This window comes from Ischnura elegans, chromosome 11, assembly GCF_921293095.1.
Source record: "Ischnura elegans chromosome 11, ioIscEleg1.1, whole genome shotgun sequence".
Lineage (NCBI taxonomy): Eukaryota > Metazoa > Arthropoda > Insecta > Odonata > Coenagrionidae > Ischnura > Ischnura elegans.
Window position 1 is genome coordinate 75,552,934 of NC_060256.1, and position 11,771 is coordinate 75,564,704.

General features: G+C 40.0%; 1 protein-coding gene across 3 annotated transcripts in view; it reads left to right on the top strand.

Annotated features, from left to right (window-relative positions):
- Nucleotides 1–11,771, top strand: part of LOC124167864 (homeobox protein prospero) — a 116,817-nt gene that overhangs the window by 40,894 nt on the left and 64,152 nt on the right. The window lies entirely within an intron of this gene.

Consider the following 11,771-nt stretch of genomic DNA (forward strand, 5'->3'; position numbering starts at 1 on the left):
AGAGGTTATACCCACACCCTTCCCCGATCGGAGTTGGCACAAGGCCTCAAACCCTAGTCTTCCCCTCTGCAGTGCTGTTGGTTAAGTTCCCCTGGTGGACGAAGAATAAGATGGGCGGGGTAGTCGCGGTGCTCCTTCTTTTGAAGATGCAGCAGCTCAATGTAAAGACTTCGATACGCGGCGAGGCCCGTGGAGGAAAAACCGTTACGATATCTCCCCCATAAGAAAGGTGTTCCAGAGTCTTGGCCGCCCTTCTTATAGTCTCCAGCGACTCCTTCTGGTGTTGCCCACCGGCACGCTTCAACGTCTCCGACTTCAACTTCTCAACCGGCACGAGCCCATTAGCTTCTCCTCCCCCTATTCTTCAACTTCCTCAACGATTTCTATTCCTCCCAGCCTTATCCTCAACAGTTCCTCACACCATCGTCGGCTTTTTTTAAATCCCAAGTCTCAAAGTCTGATCCGCCTTGGCGCGCGTCGCCAACGGTAAAAACTTGGGGAGGTAGATAAGCGTTTGTGAGCATAAGGTAGTTCCCAGCCTTGCGGTCGTTGAGATGTTATCGAGGGGTTATGTTTGATTCTTATGGATTATTTTTTATTTTTTAAATAACGGCTGACGTTTAAAGGATAGTTAGCTTAGGATTGACGTGCAAATTTGCGAGTGTTCAGAAAAAATTGGCACAGGCTTTTATTCATATATTTTTCTGATACTCTGTTATAAAAATGTTTCTCCGTGACATTCAGTTTTAAATACACATAATTGCTTGACAATGAGACCTAATTCAATCGGATTGGAATTTACTAATTGCATGCAATATTATAATATATCTTTGCTTTGCAAGTTCGTTAATAATATCAAATTCTATGCAGAGGCAAAATACAATATTAATTCATAAGAGTCTAAAATTTAAGATTTTAGAAGTTTTTGGTGATCACGAAAACAAAACAAGAATTACTTTAAAAATGGTATGACAATACTACTCAATTTAGGCTCGGAGTGAGGGCAGCTTCGAACCAAGAAATTTACTTTGGATGTTTGCATATGAAGGCGGTACATTTAGTCGCATATCATATTTAGATAAGTACTGTAAATTAAAAAACTTCGAATCAAATTAGAACATTTTCGAAAATCCGCAGTCGTTGTCGGTATTTCGTTTGAAAAAAGAATCAAGTACAACCCTACTACGCGAAGAGAGGAACACAATGGGAGAAATAGACTAGAATAGGTCCACTGAGCATTCATTGTCGCCGCTTCAAAGCTAGTGCGGCAAATTTTACTCCGAGCTTCCTAGATATTTGGAACCTGTCCCGATCCATGTCTTAACCGGTTGCCAAAGCTGCGCTCGTCTTATTTTTTTCTGCCGCTAAGCAACTTCTATTTTCTTTCCCACCGTACCTTAGCATACGAGTCTTCTTTGAATTCCACTTTTCACCCCATCTTAGCTGCTTATTATGCATCTACGTCGCGCATTAGCTGCCTTGAAATACGCAACTTTAGCCGAGTTGCGTGACGGCTAACGATTTTGCTAGTTTTTATCTCTAAGCATTCGTTGCTCCAAGAGGATGTTTCAATACTGTTTCGTGTAAAAATTTAAATCAAGAAAGACTGAAAAGAATCATCTCGAATGATAAACATTCCTGTGCTGTAAATACCAACTAATGATCAATGGTTTGTTTTTCTCCTGGTTTATGCAAAATAAACTTATTTTGAAAATACTTTTTCTAAACTCTATATTTGTTGGTTTTTGGCAATAAAATTAGTTGATTTAAATTTCAGCAATGTTTTATGCAACTCATACGACAACTTTACCATGGTTTTATTCCATTACTTCTCCATGAAAATTGTTTCAATGAGCGAACAAGTGCAAAATCCAAAAAGCGAAAGAACGCTTTGCCCCAAATATTTTTTCAGGTTTTCTATAGCACTCACATATTTTATTAATCAGTTGTATAATAAGTTTTGCTCTCACTAAAAATGTAATTTGAATACTTAATATCTCATAAACGTTTCCTCATTTACGAGTAGATCATCATAAATGGTCACGCTTGTCCATCCAGCATGTGGGCAAGTAATATTAAACTGATTTCCATATGGATATCGAACAAAGTCATTTGATCATTAGCATTCTTAATAATTGGCTTGAAAGCCAGCAGGTCTTGACGGTTTCGAAAGTTCACGCGTGACCGAAGAGAACGTTGGAATCACGAGTTCACTGTAAATGCTTTCGTGTGGGGACTCTTTCTTCTGCTGCTTTTTTTTGCGTCTCTCACGGGCCCAACGCCTTTTCCTTGCCCCGATCCTTCGTATTTTAAATCCCCTGCGACCCTCAGAGAAGTTCACGTCGTATTCGCTTCGCCCAGCCGTTCCGTAGTCATGCTTGAGGTATAACCTGGCCGGAATGAGACTTCTTTCTCTTGAGGGTTCTTTAGAGTATACTTTGCTGTGAAATAGCTCCTCTTCTACAGCCTTTAAACATTAACGCTCAGCAAATTTTTCGTGCTCTACCTGGATGCGTTTATTGTGAACCAACAAAACCCATCAAATCAAGGCAAAGAGCAGGTTCTGCCTCGAATATTATCTACCTACATGTTTGAGAAATTCTTCTCAATACTTAACTTGGTATTCATCGAGTTAAAAGTTTTCTCTCCTCGTGCTAATGCGTTGATCAAAGGCTCATTTGAACTAAAACAATGATAATTATTGTAGTTTTCTTCAATGTAACCATTCTGATTTTGGTGAAAGTTCACTAATCAGTAATACGTCCTTATCTGTAGCTCTTACAATTAGTAAAGAAAATTACATAATGCGCCGTGTTTTATTTCATACGATTGATTATAGATTAACTATATGTAAGGTTTTCCTCGTGAGCATATTTTTTGACAAAAAATTCCGCAATATCCTTAAGCGTTATATCGCCATCGCATGGGAGGCGAAACTTTTCTTTTCCAACGGTTATACCATTTCGAGTTTCCACCGCCTTCGAAACATCAGGGAACGCAAGATGTGAAGCCGTAAAGGAAAACAAGAGAGGAGTAGGAAGCAATTCCTTCGCCTCGTTATCACCGACTATAAAACGTCCAATTCAAAATATTAGAGTAGCACACTCTCGAGGGGGTGGTGTCAGTTGGTCGATGCAGTATACAGTCACGAACGCTTTCTTGGGGAAGGGATGGTTACGTTCGTATCCGCGCGACGCCTGGAAGACTCGCCAGCACGACCGTTTGCCTGCGGGGGGGCGAGGAAGAAGAAGAGGTTGGGGGAATATTCCCAACCGCCGCTGAGACTCCTTCAAGGAGGTGGAGTAGATGAAATCATTGTGTGTTGATGGGGGGAGAGTGCAGAGTCAGCCGAGCGAGGTCGTGGTTGTATAACCGTCTTGTGAGATGGCTCGGAACGGTATTACGGCGCGAGCCCTACCCACCCCACCTCTCCCCCCAGCGACGGCACGAGCCAAGAAAGGCGTTGGTGTGGGGGAGGACAACTCGAGTGTGTCCTGCCAAGGAAGCGTGGAGCGTAAGAAGAGGGGTGGGGGTTGGAAGCGTTGGAGTCCGTTGAAAAGATAAAGGGCATCAAACAGCAGGAAGGGTCTGAGGTGTGAGCGACTGGTGATCCTTTCTTCTGGAGTAGAATACATATATTAGGATGATAATTTCGAGTTTGATATGAGCATAGAAATAGTGTTCATAACAGCGAGACAAATAGAAGGGCCGAATTTGACGAGTATGAGTTAATTTTTCTCATTACCTGTCTCAATAGTGTTAAGACCATTTTTCGTTACGTGCTGAATTTAAATTTATTGATTATTTTTTATATTTTTATATAATCCAGCATTGAGGAAAGGGACATCTCTTACTTCTGCAGAAAAATGATACGTGGCGTCGAGTGCGGGTTAATGTTTTCATTAACTACCCAAAAACTATTTAAAATAATTTTTCGTAAAATGCAGAGTTTAACTTTATTGCTAATTTTTTTAATATAATCCGACTATGAGGGAAGGGACATCGCTTACTTCTGCATAAGAATGACTTATAGTGACGAGTACAAGTTATTTTTTTCAATAACTAGCTGATAACTATTAGGATAATTTTTCGTAAAGTGCGAATTAAAATTAATTGCTTATTTTTTTCTATAATCCGGCTTGGATAAAAGGTACTCCGCTGGACTTTCCATCCCTCCCATGCGTCTACGAAAGAGCACCTCCACTCTCAGGGCAAACCACCACGCCTTCCGCGCTCCGCCACGCCTCTTCCACTCCTCCCTATCTGGCACGCCTTTCTTCCTCCTCGCCTTCCCCCTACCGCCTTCCCAGAGGCCCACCGCGGTGGCTGCACCTACGAAGCAACTCCTTCAGAAAACTCCACGGGATCGCCAGCGCGGCTGTTGTATGAGATCCCGCCTTCTTCGGCTCCTTCGCATGCGCGGCGCCCGCTCTAAACCACCTCCCTCTTTCCTCCAACCTGCCGCACCCCGCACCCGAAGTATCTAGGCTGCTCCCCCCAGAAGGGTGTGCGCGGGCGGCGAATATGGGAGGAGAAATAGTTCCCTATACTTTTCAGTGGGCGTAACTTCTACTCGGGAGAATGCATATGCACATTTTTTTTCGATTCTAATTACAATTCTTTCAAATCGATTCCCGATTCCATAGATTCTTATTCATACTATCTATGGGGTATTGATTTGTCAGAAACATTGCTGTCATTAAAATTTTGGATTTGAATGCAATATTTTTTTACTTAAGTGCACTGGGAATAGCCATGGTGATAACTTCATGATACATTCACCCTTAGTGCACAAATTGCGGACAACAAATTATATTAACGAGTACAATTACGAATATATTAACGAATACAATTACGTTGCCCAAAAAGTATATTTATTAAAAATAGCGAATTAGTATTGTCGTATTAATATACTCTCATTTTTAATGAAATAATAAAGACTTTAACTATTTCAATAAATTGTTAATTTTTATAATGTTCACAATAGTGTACAATGGATCAGGTGTGTGGCGGCCTTTATGCCCCAAGCTTATGGTCCATTTTCAAAGTATTTATCCTCATGGGAACGATGGAATCGTAATCGACTATAGGTGATCGGTTCTCGATTCCGATTCCGTGGTCGAGAATCGGTGGAATCGAGAATCGACCTCTGGAATCGACTCATCCCTAACATATACGTACCCAGATGTATTTATATTTTTTCTCGCATAAAGTTCTCGGCCCGAGTTGTTCGCTATTTTATCAATCTCTTTCTCTATTCTGAAAATTCCCCCTCTTTTTTCCCGATTTCATTTACTTTTTTGCTTCGTGTGTCCGGTTCGATTCCCGGGGCAGACCCGTTCCGGTATGTGTGGGGGAGAGATCTCTGCTAATTGGAACTTTTCAATCAATTTTCGATGCAAACAGAGGGGATTCTGTTACGAGAGAGAATGAAAGATAGGATGCGCAACCTTTTTTTTTAATCCCTGCAAAGCTCTGCGATGGAACTTCTCATTTTCTACATTATGTAGTTTTCTTTTTAGTAGCTTTTCAGTATGTAGCTTTTTTTCCTCGCTCTGCCATTTTGAATTACTACCCCAATGAGGCGACTGCCTGATAGGATGATAGGGTGAATGGAGTTGTATAGTGCAAGCGAAGAACGCTCTTGTGCCGAAGAAATGGCTGATAAATGAATGATCGGAATAATGTGAATATCAAGTTGGTCAGAAAGCAAAAAAGGAATTCGTTACGGCCAGGATTGCGAACCGACTGTACCTTGTATGGCTATTTTCTACGTTTGTACCGTACTCATATGAGTGGCACTCACTTAACGTATTGATTTCTGTATCATGACGGAGTTCTGTTGAAGTGTAATGCTCCGAGAATAAGAATGACCAGTGCGTACAAAAACGGCATTGTATTAAATCGTCTCTCTATCACAAACAAATAGAACAGATAGAAATTGAGGGATTTTGCTTACATTTCCTTACGTGAATACATGTTTTTAAGTAGTTCGTTAGTTGGTATTACTCATGGATGTGGATTTTAATGTCAACTATAACGAAGAAAAACAGTTTTCACATCTTTAACGTGCATAAAAGTTTGTAAAATTCTGTGTGTCTTTGAGTTGTGCGAGTGTTTTAGTTAAATCTTGCGTTGCCCATCAAAGCGTTCTATACCGTTGTCTGATTTGTCTCTATATTTATCGAAGAAATTCATGTCCGCAACGCTGGCTTTAGATTTTATCAGCAAATTTTGGATTCCATTTAAGTGACGAATGAACTTGAATTACTTTTTCGACGAAAATAATCATAGGATCCTTATTATCAATGTAAATTCTCAAGAAAGGGAGCTTATTTGCAGCAAAACTTATGAAATATTGAAAATTTTACATTTATGTCAATAATAACAATTCAAATTGATAACCTCGAATTGATGGGGCAATTGAGTCTCCAAGGTTATGTTAAATACCCAGCTTCCTACTCCTACGCTTATTTTTTTCGTTCCAATTGAAAGATCGCAGCCGTAACGTATTTATTCCCGTCGTATTCCGAGAGGCTCGATTTTCTTCTGGAAACACTTATATTTCGGTCGCACTTACATAGCCGAGAGCGCGTGTGGTTAAAAATTGGCTTCCGTAAGCTGTTTCTCGAGCTCCTGCAGCCATTTAAATTCCCAAGGGGGAACCCTGTAAGGACAGAACACGAGGAGTTCCCTCCGTTGCAGACCTAAATATTTTTTGCCCTCACCGATCTCCGAAGCCCTTCAAGATGTTTGCCCGTCCCTTCTTTCTAACCCTGATGGTCCCACATCCTTTCCCCTCACCCCACAACGCACGCTCCAGGCTCTTCTACCCCCTCCCCTTCCCCACCTCTTAACCCCGATCTATCCCCATTCTTGCCGTCACCTCAATGCTCTCGATGCGGGCTCCGTGGCAGCCTCGGCTTCGGCGATAAAACGAATGCGAAAACCTCATCCCCCATCCGCGGTTTCGTGAACGCGAGGAATAATGTTCTCGTGAACAGCCGGGTGTAGTTTTACCTTCTAGAATGTTGGATTGTCTTAAATGCTTTGTGTCATTATTAATGACGTATTACTCCTCAACGCTGTCACAGGATTGCTATTGAAAGAAATTTTAGGCTAAATTGTCTATTTTCTGCTTGATAGGTGTTTTTTCTTAGCTTTATAGCCAGTTATTTTGGGAAAAAATAATTGAGGTGCCAGCGTGTAGCAGTGCGTAGTGGTAGAGATAAGCACGATCATTTCTCTTGCGAAAAATCATACTCCATGAGATTTTTTGGATCCGTATATCTCTATATGTTGCCAGCACCGTCTATGTCGATAAGCTCAAGTCAGTATGCATACATTTATGGAACTGCGTAAGATTAGTCATTGAATTTCGCTCTTATAAATGAAAGGCCCACAATAGTATGGCTCCGAAAAGGATCTCAAGGAAGTACTCAATATAAAACGAAAGAAAGATCATATCTGCATTCAATTATACATTATTTCGTTTATCATGTTCGCCATGCTAATAATTGACATTTTTCGTAATACCCCACCGTTTTTTTAGCTAACTCACTGCATTTATATTTTGCTAATTAAGCTAAAGGAGGTTGTGAAGGTAGTGAGGGATATTGCAATCTGTGACGACGCTTCAAAGCTGATACTGTGGGACGTGTTGAGTTTTCCTTTTTTTAAATGACCGCGATATCGGGGTGGGGATATGTCGAAAGGTTTTCAACCTTTCCTTCCAAGCGAGTCACGGACTATACCCTGATATCTCCTCACACACGAACCTCCTTCGTAATAATACTCACACCTCACACGCTTCTTGTCACCTTCATTGCCTCTCCTCCGGGTCGCGTGTGTTTTTGCAACCTTAGCGAAGCTCGAATTCAGATCAAGCCCAATTAGGACGCCCCGCATGCCTCATTTGTTTTTATATTTTTTTAACCAAACGTAATTTCGCTCATCCCACATCGAGGTTTTTTCGCGCGGGTGCCCAAGAGGAAAGTCAACTCTTCGGGAACCTAGAAAGATAAACCGTTAGACGACGAGCAGAATGCTCATACACGTGTATGGAATCATCTCTTGCACGCTAGTTTGAAATTTTCGGTAGGTCGCCGCGCGAGAATTTTTTTTTAGGGTGTCAGGTTGTCCTTATTTTTGAGCGCTTCGGAGTCAAGCGAAACCAGTTAAGTAACATCAGCGAAGTGCGTATTTTCCCATGATATCTCGCGATGCCGTGGAGAATTCAACGGTAATGTTATCCATGAGAACAGTTTTTGGCCTAGGCCGAGTCATACAATGCGATTGAAAACCTGCCTATGAAAATTTTTGAAGATTTTGTATTCCATTTTCGCAATTAGTGAATTCAATTAGCATTAAATCATTCGCGCGTATTGTTTGTAATCACATCATTTTCCAAGGCAGTGAGGTGTCCCAAATGAAAACAGTATGGTTATTTTTCTGAATGGGAAATGCACATTATTCATATTCGCAGACGTTTTCATCAGACTTATCAATGTGCCCATTTAATCTGCGGCATGGGTGTATATTAATTTACCATAGTAAGTAAATCATTTCTGTTTCGTGGGAGGCAATAGGCTGTCCCAAATAGTTTTGAGATTGACGTGCCGCCATCAATTTTGCTTGTGTCACTTCGTGACCCGCTGTATTTGCGATTTTGATGCCTAATATCATCCTCAAGGGGGTATTCCCACTAGTGTGAGGATTGCGTAAATTTTCAGTGACATTATCAACCTCTTAAAAGGGACTGAACAGAGCCAATTAAAAATAATTATCCTCCAATCGTAGCCTATTGTTCATCTCGGAAATAATGGCAACCCAGGTAACTCCTGTTGTTATTCCAATTGATTATTCTGGAGCATGATCAATGAATTATGAATCGGTCTAGCTTTACCATTTGCTTTACTTTGACGGCATTTACTAGAATCGTACCCTATGCATTGCTGCCCATTTGCCCATTGTTCAAAGTAAATTCTAATTACAAAATGAAGCTGGGGGTGTGTTAAAATTTCATCAACGTTTTTAACTTCACCATTGATGTCAGCAATAATAAATTTCTAACATCAACGCTGAATTTAAACATATCTGAAAAGCAATTTTCAACTTCAGTCCAAACTAATCGAAATTTTTCATACTTATACCATGAAAAAATATTTATTTACTATAAATTTTCTAACACAGTTTAGCTTGTAATATCACACTTTTGTTCGCTTTTGTTTGGAGGAGAATAATGAATTGTGGACGGTCAAATAACTGATAGTTTTGAGCGGGGGCCTTTATTTCCTAACCACTGGCCATTCTTCTGATACCCGTGAAAGGCAAAAAAGTTCTTCGCGGCTTGCTTGTAATGAATTATTTTATTCCTTGTGATATTTATAGAAATTTATTTATTAGCACTCTGTTCATATATTTTTAGTATCTCTTGAAAATACAAGTACTTTCATCTCATGTCACCCAACCAATTCGATACCCGCTAGCATGAACGCAAATCTATGATTTCTTTTCTCACGTCTCCACAGTCCTGCGGACAAGTATTGGGACTCATTGGCACGCGAATTAGCGAAACTGAGGTGAAATACGATATGAAACCAGGAGAAATGCGAGAGATTTGGATTTGATCTACAAGCATCATTGTATGCAGTCAGGGAAGAGGGAAATGCTGAAAGAAAACTTTCAGGCTCGGAGTAGGGGACTTATTTGGCGTTTGAGGGGGTTCTGAAGGCGGGAGTCATACCACCTATACTCGCAGCATTGCAAGGGCCCCTGACGCGTAGAGACTGCTCAGGAAGGCCCTGCTGTGCAGCCGTTAGGGGGGCCCGCACTACAAAAGCAAGGGGCCCGAAGAGATGCATCAGAGGAGTAGGGGGTATAAAGAAGTTCAGATGGATTAATGGTGTGGGTAACTTGGAGACAGAAGTCTCGGAGGGGAAGAGTCTCCTTCAAGGTAGCTTAGTGGAGCGGTCTCCCTCTTTCCTCCGTATAAACCTTAGGTGTGCGGATTGCGCTGAGCTACCCTCAAGGGAGGGGTAAAAGCCCACATATATTCAGGCAGGAGTTTCTTCCCTCTCCGCTGCTGAATTGTGGGTGCCTCACCCCACTGCCCCACGGGACAGGTGCTAAGCTCCCCCACTCCACCCCCTCCCCTTCCTCTTCCACCCCCTTCCACTGTTCCCCTGACGACCCTCAGATAATCGTATCTGGTACAGTTCCTGTTGCTTTTCCGAACGGTTCTTGGTGATTTTTCGTCTCTTCTCGGGGTTGAAAGGGAAAATTTTTTTATTCCTTACTGATCGGGAATATCGTATCCAAGCGATCTGTTGCGTCACGTACCCGGTAGCCTAAATTTTTTTTACCCCCCGAGTTTTTCGTTTTCCAACGGATTTTGTGGATTTTTCTAAGAATTCTCCTGCGAAACTCGATGTGATGTTAATTTGAGTGCTTTTCATTCATAATATCCGGATAAAAATGATAACAGTTAATTTTTTCAACCGCATCGGGAAGCCTTTTTCAGAAGCAATTTTAATATCAGTGTATTTTTTGCATAAATATTCAGGGTCGAGTGCGTTCGTTACGGATAAGAGCATACGACCAAAGTTTGAAAAAAATGAGTGAAATTAGGTGAAAGCCAATTTTTTCAAGTTCATTATTTAAACGCTCTCATCATGCTATATTGCCTGAAGTGCCATATATTAGGCTCACCTATTCTGCCTTTTAATACTAAGAATGAAATATGATTTCTACTGAAATTACCGTTTTAGTTCTAATTGGCATGACTTAATGAAAAGTTTGTAAAGTCGCACAGAAAATGTAAAAGCTCAATTTTTACTTGAAATTCAGTACAAAAATAAAATATATTTTCGATTTGTATGATTTTCCTTCTATTTCAATTGTTTTTCCACAGCTTACACATGTAGCAGTAACATGAAAGCTCTTTTGGATGATCAAGGTTCTACTGAGCCGAGGAAAAAGTGTGCTGAAACATTTAAATTGTATAGTAAAAGAATTACGAGATTTTCAATTTCTTCGCTTAAAGCATTATTTGCTAGGAAGACTACAAAATAAAAAAAATTGTGAAAAAAGAACAGTTATATCGTATTTTTATCACTAAATGCCCCAAATAAAGAGTGAAATTGGTCAGGAAAGAGTAATTTAAATGTTTCATAATAGTTTTTCTTCTTGGATTCATTATTGTGAATAGCCTCCTGTTGTACTTCATTGTATCTACATGAAATACGAGACGCAGCTCCTAAAACATAATTGCAAACTTTTTCATAAAAATAATTTCAGTTTTTCTTATAACTTCTATGAATATGGTAAACTAAATAAATTAAAAAAACAATCAATAACCTAATCACATCATTGATGAAAGTTATAATTTCAGTTTTTGAAAAAAAAATACCATGGTATTTGAAAATGTTTAACCATTTAATGTATTTATTTCTAAGATGGAAAGTCTGAATCAATATTCCTTTATGAATGAATCTCTGGGTTAATTTAGAAGTACTGTACTTGTGATGGTATATTTTTTAAATTCCTATAGAAAATTTCAGCCACTAATATAACGATAGAATTTAAAATAGCGAGTTAGAAACATGAATTGCTCTAGAAAAGAAATGCAGCAAGGCTTTCTGAATAATGCTAAAATCTGGAACTGGTTTTTGACATTATTCACAACGCCTTGCTGCTCTCACTTCCACTTTGACAATTAGACAATTGTTAAAATTAAAAAGAAGAACTTTGTGCTTTCACATTAATATTTA